Source organism: Ascaphus truei, chromosome 5 (genome assembly GCF_040206685.1).
Source record: "Ascaphus truei isolate aAscTru1 chromosome 5, aAscTru1.hap1, whole genome shotgun sequence".
Taxonomy (NCBI): domain Eukaryota; kingdom Metazoa; phylum Chordata; class Amphibia; order Anura; family Ascaphidae; genus Ascaphus; species Ascaphus truei.
In genome coordinates, this window is record NC_134487.1 from 23214894 (window position 1) to 23226253 (window position 11360).

Sequence of the window (11360 nt, forward strand, 5' to 3'; positions counted from 1 at the left end):
CGATGGGGGGGGGTCAGAGCAGTTGACACCGGCCATGAAGCACCTGTCTCGCGATGCAGGTCCCACGTGAAACAACATGTTTAGTGCTTGCGGGTGGAGGCGCGCTTCCGCTCGGCACTGAGCCCCTACAGCCGCAATGAGAGCGGCTTTAGTAGGGGCTCGCCTACGCTTCTGCGCGCTTGCGGAAGCGTAGGTCTTAGGGAAATTTTACATTTCCCCGCTTGCCGGCGCGCAGATCCGGTCACGTGAGCGGTTCGCCGAATGAGCGAACCAGCTCCGTGACGTCACTGGCCCTCCCGCCGACACGCCCCCGATGCACCCCCGGACGGCGCGCTGTCTAAGGCCAGGGAAAGCACCCGCTTTCCCTGAGCCTCAGCGCGCCTCCGCACGCTAGCAGGAACCCTGGCCGAGGACTTATGTGTCTGGCCAGGGTGAGCATCGGGGCTTGAGACGCTTGCAGAGCAAGCAAAATTGAATTTGCCGCCTCCAAGCGCGTCACGTAAGCGGTTCACCTAATGAGGGCGAACCAGCTCAGTGCCGTTGTGGCCGCGCCCCCAGATGAGCGTGCACCTAGCCACAAATTGCACGGCCGAGCAGGGCGCAGCGCTCGTGTGCCAGCACGCCACGCTCCCTCTCAGGCTTTGAGAGTTTGAGATTGGCATTTGTGACAGAGGCGTGGCCACGCCCCCGCCGGCGGTTCAGCCAATGAGGGCGAACCAGCCGCGGGACGTCATGGCCACGCCCCCGCAAACCTACCACCACACCCCCTCCCGTCACAAACTTTCTCTCTCCCCTCAGACCGCAGATCGCGGACTAGCGCTGTGAATGCGCCGCCCCCCCGCCGGGCGCGTGCCACAGTGCTGACTGGGGACTCGGCCTAAAGCCGCGCTGATTACAGATGCAGGGGGTATAGAATGTCAATAGGGGAGTGTTCTGTCTTTTTTTCCATTTTATTTGCTACTGAGTGCGAATAGCCGTGCGGCTATTTGCACTCAACTTAACTGAGTGCGAATAGCCGAGCTGTAATGAATACTGTAATGTCAGTAGGTTTCTATGCCTTTATTCACTAGAAAATCATCATAAAGTCTTATAGCTCAGTGGTTATGCTCCAGGCCATTAGCAGAGTGGACCAGGGTTTGATTCCTGGCTGGGGTGTTTATTTTTTTTCATTTTATTTTCTACTGAGTGCGAATAGCCGTGCGGCTATTTGCACTCAACTCTGAATAGCCGTGCGGCTATTTGCATTCAACTCTGAATATCCACTGCCTCTGCCTTGTACTGGCCAGGCTGCTCCATCCAAGGGCCACAAGTAAGCCCACATATCGCAGGCCCCCTTTATACCACCCTCCCAGGCAGGGCCAGTGATGGTGAGGGGGTAACCAGGCTTTATAATAAAAGGTTAAGCCCACTTGGTTGCCCCCGAACTGTGTTTTGGGGGTCCTAGAGTATCAGCTCTTGGACCCGTGTATTGTGCATACATTACTGTATTGTATAATCGCGTCTATTTAGCGGGGTTCCAAAGTTACTAGAGACCCCAAAAATGTACCCAGGATTCAGGTTAGATTCCTGGCTACATTGAAGTGCAGTGTTCCGGTCAAAACCCTACCATGAAAAGCATTCTTGTGACTCACCACTAGGAGGTCCTGCTTCAGCACGGACCATAAAAGGTCAAAGGAGGCACAGGGAGGAAAAAGGTCACTGAAACCGTCAAGGGGCCCCTAGTATAACAGGAGGGGCTGCCCAGTTCGTGCACAGGTCACCCCAACTGTGGTATAAGGAGTTTAGGGTTTACTCCAGCCCAAAAATAAGGCTGGGGGGGTTTTATTACAATAAGACGTCTGTTTGCAGAGTGTCAGGGATGTGGCTGGGGAAGGAAAGCAATTTGTTTTCCCCTCCATTCCTCACACCAAAAGGACTTAGGATATTTTAAATTAAGTGTATCAAGCATGTTACTATCTTCACCCTAAATCTGGTACCGGAGTTCAGGGATGCTACAGTTATTTATAAAACTGAGAGGCTTTTATTAAGATAAGGCTGTGAGAGTTAAAATGTTTAAAGATCCAGTTTTCTGTGTGTAAGACATAAAGGCTAGTGTAGGGGAAACTGTTTAGGTTACAGTCTATTTCATACACCAAAAAACTGTATCACATTTTAGCAGCAGAATGTATGAAAGTATATTTTATTAAGCAGCAGTGTTTTAAAATATGTTTAAACTTCATACATTAAATCAGGCAGGGCTTTTGTCCTGCAAGACTTAGAGGGGGGCTTATGGCTAATAGAGTGTGGAGCCATCCAGTCTATGCCTAAATCCCTAGATCAAAGTGACACCAGATGCTAGCGGTGTGAAAGCCATTTAAATAAGATGGATGTGTGAAGTGCCAGTGTCCTGTCATGAAAGGCAGGCCTTCCTGGCAAACTGTCACCTCCCCAGACAGAGCGGCCCCAGCCTGCAGGGGCTTTGAATAGTGAATGAGCAAGATGGCGTTTTGTGCACATGCTCTCTCACTGTTCTGAAGCCATAGGTGCCAGCTTTCACAAACCTGGTAAAGTGTGTGAGTGGTTAGAGATGAAATTCCCACGCCACGGGTTGGAGGACAAGCTGTGGGACTTCCTGTTACAAACTGTATAAGACAGCTGGTCGCCCTCCCAGAACTCTCTGTTGTTGTTGTTGTTGTTCTCTCTTTTGTGTTCCAATGTTGTTCTATGTGTTCCCAAGTGATTCCAGAAGTCCAATTTGCCATAAGGGCAAGAGCGGGTCGGACCGGACTCAGAGATGCCTTGCGGAGATTGCAAGGAAAAAGGCCACAGGACTTTTTAAACCGGAATATTTTCTAAGTCCCCACATCAGCACTGGACGGTTTTAAATACTTTATTTCAACTAGGAAAGTCAGTTTGTCAACCCCAGAGCCCCAGTAAGTGTATCTTCTTCTGTCAATTGTAATTCAATGTGTGTTTGCCTGTTCCTACAGAATAAATTACAATTTATTTTACTTATTGGCTTTGCTCAATGATAAGATCCTGGTTTTAAATATGTAAGTACCTGGTCTCCCGTGACAGGGCCGCAGACAGATTTCCCGGGGCCCAGGACTACAGTTCTGACCGTAGCTCCCACCCTCTCTCCCCTCCCCAAACCCCCTCCCCCCGCCACCCCCTGCCCCCCATCGGCGGCAGTTTTGCAAGCCCCATTTCATACCTCGCAAGCCCCCTCTATTTTCCTCCCTCTTCCCATGTATTTCTCTCCCCTCCATCTCACCTCTCACTCTCCCCTGCCCCCATCATTTACCTCACTCTCACCCAATCCCTGCCCCACTCCAGCCTCACATGTATTTCTCTCCCCTGCGTGTCACTCTTACTCCCTCTTCTCCTTACTCACACCTCTCTCACTCTCCCCCTCCATCAATTATTCCACTCTCACTCAATCCCCCACCTCACACTCATTCCCTCCCCCCTCAACATATATACCCAAAAGACCCACCAATGCAAAAAACGTCCCACCCCCACATACATACAAAAAAAATCCCCACCCCCCAAATATATATAACCCCCAGCCCCCCAAATATATACAAAAAACCACCCCCCAATACATATAAAAAAAAACAATACATATAAAGTCCCCCATAGATATATATAAAAAAAAAACAATACCCCAATGCATATTTAAAAAAAACCATATAAAAACATATAAAAAATAACACTGGGGGCAGGGGGAGCAGCACCAGAAGTTTGCACACCCCTGGCTTATGGGGTACAGAAACAAAAAGGTTTTTTTAAAAAAGTATTAATTGTTTATTAAAGAAAGTGTACAGTATGAGGATTTATAGAATGTGATGTTGGAATAGCATTGAATGCATTGCTGGAGGTTAGCACAAAAAGGGTTAAATAGGTGTGTCAAGTATTACATCTTATGCAAATATTATCTTTTGTTTTACACTAAAAACTCCTGCAACAAAGAAGCAAACTGACAGGGAGGCTTTTTTCTGCATAAACAAAGCTTCCACGCGGCAACATTACAAAAAAAAATGAAAGAATATATGAAGCCATGTATTCTTTTTGGTCACTAATCTGCCCTGCCTAACACATAAACCCTGGTACCAGCGCAGGCAGTGTTAGGATTAATCCGGGTTTTCCCCTGCAGTAAGCAGCTCCCTTGAGTGACAGGGGGGGGGCGGGATAAGGCCTGTGTACTGCCCAATCAGGGGCTCAGACCATGGACCTTCCCTCTGGGTACAAAAGGGTCTGCACAGCCACATTTAGGAGAGTCTAGTTCTAGGGAGTGTGGAGTCGGGGCTCTGAGCACCTTCCTTCCCCTCCCTTAGGGGAGAAGGGCCACTGCCCCCTATTCCACCAGGGAATAGGGGAAGAGATAAGGATAGAATCTTGAAGCCTCAAGCCTCCTCGGTTGAGTACAGGGACCATCCAGAAGAGGGAGAAGAGTTTACCGTTGTATACTTTATCCTGTTGGAAAAAGAATAAAGCCGTTCCTGTTTATTATATACTCCGGCCTGAGACTGCAATTAATCACGGGGAGTATCAGAGAGGGTTCTCCGGCAGGGATTGCATCCAGTGCTACTGGAGCCTGCTGGAGATGGAGGAGCTGCACCAGTAAGAAGGAACCAACCATCACCCCAAAAGCCTGTCCTGTCTTCCCCATTAACACTAGCGGACACTCACTATTCTGTGAGGCCAACAGGTGAGCATCACAAAACACCGTGTAATCTCCCAGAGGGTGGGGGAGAACCTGTTACAAAATGTATTTTTTTAAAGCCAAAATACAACAACAAAAAATTGTTGAAAGGATGCACCACGAAATGACAGAAATCAGCAATTTGGTATCAAGTTAAAACTTCTAAAATTGCATTGTAAGAGTGTAACTGGGAGCAGAGGATAGGTCTCCAACCGTGACAAAAGGAAATATGTAGGACAAGCTGGTGAGACAGCATCTAGTAAGATTTAAAAGGTTAGACTAGGACTAGTCTTATAGTTGAGTTACTGTATGGTAATACTGATTTGTAGGCGCTGGAGGACATCTAGAAGAATATTGGTCAGAGACACAGGGCTGGAGTGAAGAGACACAGGGCTGGAGTGATGGGGGCAGGTCTGCTCCAGATATACATTTGAGTGCTATTTTCATACAGTAATAATTAAAGCAGCAGTCCAAGCTGCCGGGTTTTTTGTTTGTTTTTTATCTTTCATTTCCCCCCCCCCCCTTTAATATGTGCATCAATACAATCCATACAATGATAAATTGCTGATCGATCTGTTCTCCTGTGATTGGTCGGAGAAGATTCGGCTTGGGGGTTCACTAAATGGTTGTCAGTGCAGTAGAAGAGGATCAAAGATGCAAAGTTCTGTGGTGAAGATCATGTGACCAAGCAGTCACTAGATTCAATTGGTGCACCGCTAGAGAGAGGGCAGGGCTCAAAAAGGGGTGTGCCAGAGTCTGTTTCAGAAGAGGAAGGGGATGTGACTTTGTAAATGGTTGCTATAGAAACAAAAATGCTTGTTATATTATAATACATTAAAAATGTAATTCAGAGTGGTTTTAAAATAAAATGCTACCAGTATTTTCTCATAGTACAGAACTGATTTATTTAAAAAAAAAAAAAACCACACACATATTAGGATATTGCTCGGTCGGCAGCTTTAAAGTCAGATGTGTTAATGAGGTCACACACAGGGAGATTCATTATTAAAGTGTGATTGACTTGCAGCTATCACACTTTAATGAACACCATGCAAAGAGCCAATATATAATGAGAACCAAACTGCGTGCAATGTAACAACAACACATAGTAAAATTAGATATGAATAAACTGAACAGAGAGGCACAGATAAGAGGGAAAAACGGGATCAGATCCTGACATGAAATGACATTTTTAGAAAGGGACCAGGAAGATCACAGAGACACTGAAATATTTTATGTAGCGCACTTTCCCCACCACCTGGGATATTGTATTGTATTGTATGTCTTTATTTATATAGCGCCATTAATGTACATAGCGCTTCACAGTAGTAATACATATCATATAAATAACAAATAATATAAATAACAGATCATGGGAATAAGTGCTTCAGACATACTGTAAAAGTAACATTAAGGAAGAGGAGTCCCTGCTCCGAGGAGCTTACAATCTAATTGGTAGGTAGGGAGAACGTACAGAGACAGTAGGAGGGAATTCTAGTAAGTGCGTCTGCAGGGGGCCAAGCTTTATGTATCGTGTGTCCATGATTATCCAGTGCTACTCATATGCTTCTTTAAGCAGATGTGTCTTAAGGTGAGTCTTAAAGGTGGATAGAGAGGGTGCTAGTCGGGTATTGAGGGGAAGGGCATTCCAGAGGTGTGGGGCAGAAAGTGAGAAAGGTTTAAGGTGGGAGGGAGCTTTAGATACAAAGGGGGTAGAAAGAAGACATTCTTGAGAAGAACGCATGAGTCGGGATGGTGCATAGCGGGAAATTAGGGCTGAGATGTAAGGAGTGGCAGAAGAGTGTAAAGCTTTAAGTGAGCAGGAGAATTGAGTGTGAGATACGGGATTTAATCGGAAGCCAGGAGAGGGATTTCAGGAGGGGAGATGCGGAGACAGATTTAGGAAAGAGTAGAGTGATTCTGGCAGCAGCGTTTAGGATAGATTGTAGGGGAGACAGGTGAGAGGCAGGAAGGCCGGACAGCAGGAGGTTGCAGTAATCGAGACGTGAGAGAATTAGGGCCTGAATCAGAGTTTTAGCAGTTGAGTAACAGAGGAAAGGGCGTATCTTTGTGATATTGCGGAGGAAAAAGCGACAAGTTTTAGAAACGTTTTGAATATGAGAGGAGAATGAGAGAGAGGAATCAAGTGTAACCCCTAGGCAGCGTGCTTGGGCTACTGGGTGAATGATCGTATTTCCAATAGCAATGTGGAAGGAGGTAGTAGGGCCAGGTTTGGGAGGAAGTATAAGGAGCTCTGTTTTTGCCATGTTAAGTTTCAGTCGGCGGATGGCCATCCAGGATGATATTCCAGAGAGGCATTCAGAAACTTTGGTCTGTATAGCAGGTGTAAGGTCAGGGGTTGAAAGGTAAATTTGTGTGTCGTCAGCATAGAGGTGATATTTAAACCCAAAAGATGTGATTAGGTCACCTAGAGAGAGTGTGAAAAGAGAAGGGGTCCCAGGACAGAGCCCTGAGGTACCCCCACAGAGAGATCAATAGAGGAGGAGAAGGAGGTGTTGGCAAAAGAGACACAAAGTACGATGGGAGAGGTAAGAGGAGATCCAGGATAAAGCTTTATTCCGAATTCCAAGAGTATGGAGAATGTGAAGGAGAAGAGGGTGGTCCACGGTGTCGAATGCTGCAGAGAGGTCGAGTAATATGAGCAGAGTGTAATGACCTCTGTCTTTGGCAGCATGGAGGTCGTCAGTTATTTTAGTGAGGGCTGTTTCAGTAGAGTGAGCAGTGCGGAAGCCAGATTGTAGAGGATCTAGGAGAGAATAGGTGTTGAGAAAGTGTAGCAATCGAGAGAATACAAGACGTTCAAGGAGTTTGGAGGCAAAAGGCAGGAGGGAGACAGGTCGATAGTTAGAAAGACAGGTAGGGTCAAGCTTGCTGTTTTTGAGTAATGGTATAACGGTTGCATGCTTGAAGGAGGATGGAAAGGTACCAGAGTAGAGGGAAGAGTTAAAGATCTGTGTGAGCATAGGGATTATAGAAGGAGCAAGAGGTTTTAGGAGATGGGAGGGAATGGGATCAAGAGGGCAAGTGGTAGAGGGAGAAGAGGAGATCAGCAGTGACACATCCTCCTCCGAGATAGCGGAAAAAGAGTCAAGAAAGGCAGGAGGCGAGTTGGGAAGCATTGTGGGATGGGAGGAGGCAACAGATGGGATGTTCTGCCGTATGGATTCCAACTTTTCCTTAAAAAAGTCAGCAAAGTCCTGAGGTGAGATGGAGGAAGAAGAGGAGGCAGCTTAGGGTGGTCTGAGTAGAGAGTCAAAGACAGAAAAGAGACGGCGTGGGTTAGACTTGTGTGTGTTGATTAGTGATGAAAATTAGGTTTGTTTAGCTTGAGAGAGGTCAGAGTTGAAACAGGATAGCATAAATTTGTAGTGAATGAAGTCTGCGAGCGTATGAGATTTCCTCCAGAGGCGTTCAGAGGAACGAGTGGAGGAACGCAGTATGCGTGTGTGGGAGTTTAGCCAGGGTCTGGGGTTAGAAGGGTGAGGACGGCAGAGAGAAAGCGGGCATGAAGATCAAAAGAGGAAGATAAGGCAGAGTTGTAGTTCCTGACCAGGTTGTCAGGGTCTGAAGCAGAACTGAGAGAGGAGAGGGAGGAGCGTAAAGTGGAATCAAGAGCTGGTAGGTTAATAGAGTGCAGGTTTCTGCAAAAACGAGGGCGAGGTGGAGATGGATAGAAGCGAGAGAGCGAAAATGAGATGAAATCCTCCTCAGAGAGAGGAAAAGGGGAAATGGAGAAATCAGAGAGAGAGAAGTTTTTAGTGAAAACCAGGTCTAGGTAGTGTCCATCCTTGTGGGTGCTGGCTTCAGTCCACTGTTGAGGGCCAAAAGAAGAGGTTAGAGAAAGAAAGCGGGAAGCCCAAGGGAGAGAGGGGTCATCAATGTGGCAATTGAAGTCCCCAAGGAGAAGAACAGGGGAGTCTGAGGAGAGAAAGAAAGAGAGCCAGGATTCAAAGTGAGAGAGAAAGGCAGAAGGGGGATGAGTAGAGGAAGGTGGGCGATAGATAACCGCCACATGGACAGGGAGAGGAGAGAAGATTTGGACTGTGTGAACCTCAAAGGAGGGAAAAGCAAGAGAGGGAGGAATAGGAACGGTTCGGTAGCGGCAGAGAGAGGAGAGCAGGAGCCCCACGCCTCCACCCCATCAGGGCGCGAAGTGTGGGAGAAGGAAAGGCCACCATAAGAGAGGGCAGCTTCCAGAGCAGAGTCAGACTGAGTGAGCCAGGTCTCAGTTATGGCAAATAGGAGCAGAGAGTGAGAAAGAAAGAAGTCATGCACAGAGAGGAACTTGTTAGAAAGGGAGCGAGCATTCCAAAGGGCACAGGAGAAAGGGAGAGAGGAGGGAGGGTGGCAGGGGATGGGAATGAGGTTGGAGGGGTTTACACCAGAAGGAGTAGAAGTTGCATGTGGAAGGCGAGGACGAGAGCAAGTAGAAATAAGGCAGGGACCAGGATTGGGAGAGATATCCTCAGAAGCGAGGAGAAGCATGGACAGAAAGAGAATGTGTGAGGATGATTTGTAGGGGTGTGATTTAGTGCAGGAGGTATAGCTGTATGGTGACAGAGGGCGCAGGTAAGAGAGGAGTTCATGTGAACTGAGAAGTGGTGAAGTAAGGAGAGATGGCGAAATATGAATAGAGTTAGAGACATGATGAGGCTGGTGGAAGGAAATGCATAATTTGAAAATAAGTGAGGTTACAGCAAATATAAAAAGTAAAGGCGGCATCACAGCAATAGGTGGGATATGTGTGGGATATGTGTGGCTACGGTATGTGTGGTGTGGTGAAATACCTGTGGCTTACAGGAGGCCAGAGCCTCCGCTGCTGGGAACATGGGGTGTATCCTGGATCGATGCTCGGTAGCACCTCCACCTGTGCGGGATTCTATATGTAGAATAACCCCGTTACAGGACCCGCATGCAATAAAATACACACCGTAAATTGATAACAGTTTTACTACAGGCAACATAAGGAATATATGCAGTCCCACCAACCAGGCCACGCACAGCCTTACTCTCAAATACGCCTTTTCCCCACTCTGGATTCACAATCCCCCAAAGTACCTGAGGGGCCCTTGAGCACCAACCACCCTAGTGTCCACAACATAATACCCCACCCAGTGGGCATGCGTGACTGTACAGCGCTGCCCACTAAAGTTTTTGTGGGTGCACGTGTTGCGTTGGGTATCTGCCGGGTGATCCCACACCCGGGCGTGCAGATGATGCCGGTGATGCAGATGGGATCCACGGATCCGTTGACGAACCGCGATGCCTCCGCCTCTATGGTGGTCCCTCGTGGATGGTACCATCTTTAATAGTCTCTGAAGCAATGATTATTTATTTATTATTATTTATAAAATATTTTACCAGGAAGTAATACATTGAGAGTTACCTCTCGTTTTCAAGTATGTCCTGGGCACAGAGTAAAACAAATAATACATGGTTACAAGTACAGTTACATAAATGAACAGGGTATACATTATATACAAGACATTGCGTGCACAGTTAAAGAAAATATATATTATGAGCGTATGAAACAGTTACAGACCAGGTTAAAATGTGAGACAGCCTTAGATTTGAAAGAACTTAAACTGGTGGTGGATGTGAGAGTCTCTGGTAGGTTGTTCCAGTTTTGGGGTGCACGGAAGGAGAAGGAGGAACGTCCGGATACTTTGTTGAGCCTTGGGACCATAAACAGTCTTTTGGAGTCTGATCTCAGGTGATAAGTGCTGCAAGTGGTAGGGGTGAGGAGCTTGTTCAGGTAGCTGGGTAGCTTGCCCATGAAGAATTTAAAGGCAAGACAGGAAAGGTGAACTTTGCACCTAGACTCTAGTGATGACCAATCTAGTTCTTTGAGCATTTCGCAGTGATGTGTGTTGTAGTTGCATTGGAGAACAAAACGACAAATTGAATTGTAGAGGGTGTCAAGTTTGCTAAGGTGGGTTTGAGGAGCCGAGCCATATACTATGTCTCCATAGACATTATTTGGCATTAGCATCTGCTGTGCGATACGCTTTCTGACCAGGAGACTTAGGGAGGATTTGTTCCTGTAAAGTACCCCTAGTTTGGCATAGGTCTTGGTTGTCAGGGTATCAATGTGCATCCCGAATGTTAAGTGGGAGTCAAACCATAAGCCCAGGTATTTAAAACTAGTGACAGGTGCTAGGGTGGTGTTAGTGTTGGTTCTAATCAGGAGCTCAGTCACTGGAAGCTTTACAAATTTAGTCTTGGTCCCAAATACCATTGTTACAGTCTTGTCAGTGTTTAAAAACAGTTTGTTTTGGGAAATCCAGTTTTCGAGTCTCAAAAAGTCAGACTGAAGTATGTGTTGAAGGTCAGAGAGGCTATGGCTGTGTGCATATAGGATTGTGTCATCTGCATACATGTGTATTGAGGCTTCCTTACAAGCTGTGGGAAGATCATTAATGAACACTAAGAAGAGTAGGGGCCCCAGAACAGAGCCTTGCGGGACACCACAGGTGATATCCAGGGGGTTGGAGTTAGAGCCTGAGATGGACACATGTTGGGATCTTCCTGATAGGTAGGACTGAAACCAGTTTAAAGCATGTTTCCCTATTCCAGAGCTCTGGAGTTTGTTAAACAGGATAGCATGATCAACTGCGTCAAAAGCCTTTGCAAAATCTAGGAATACTGCACCAGT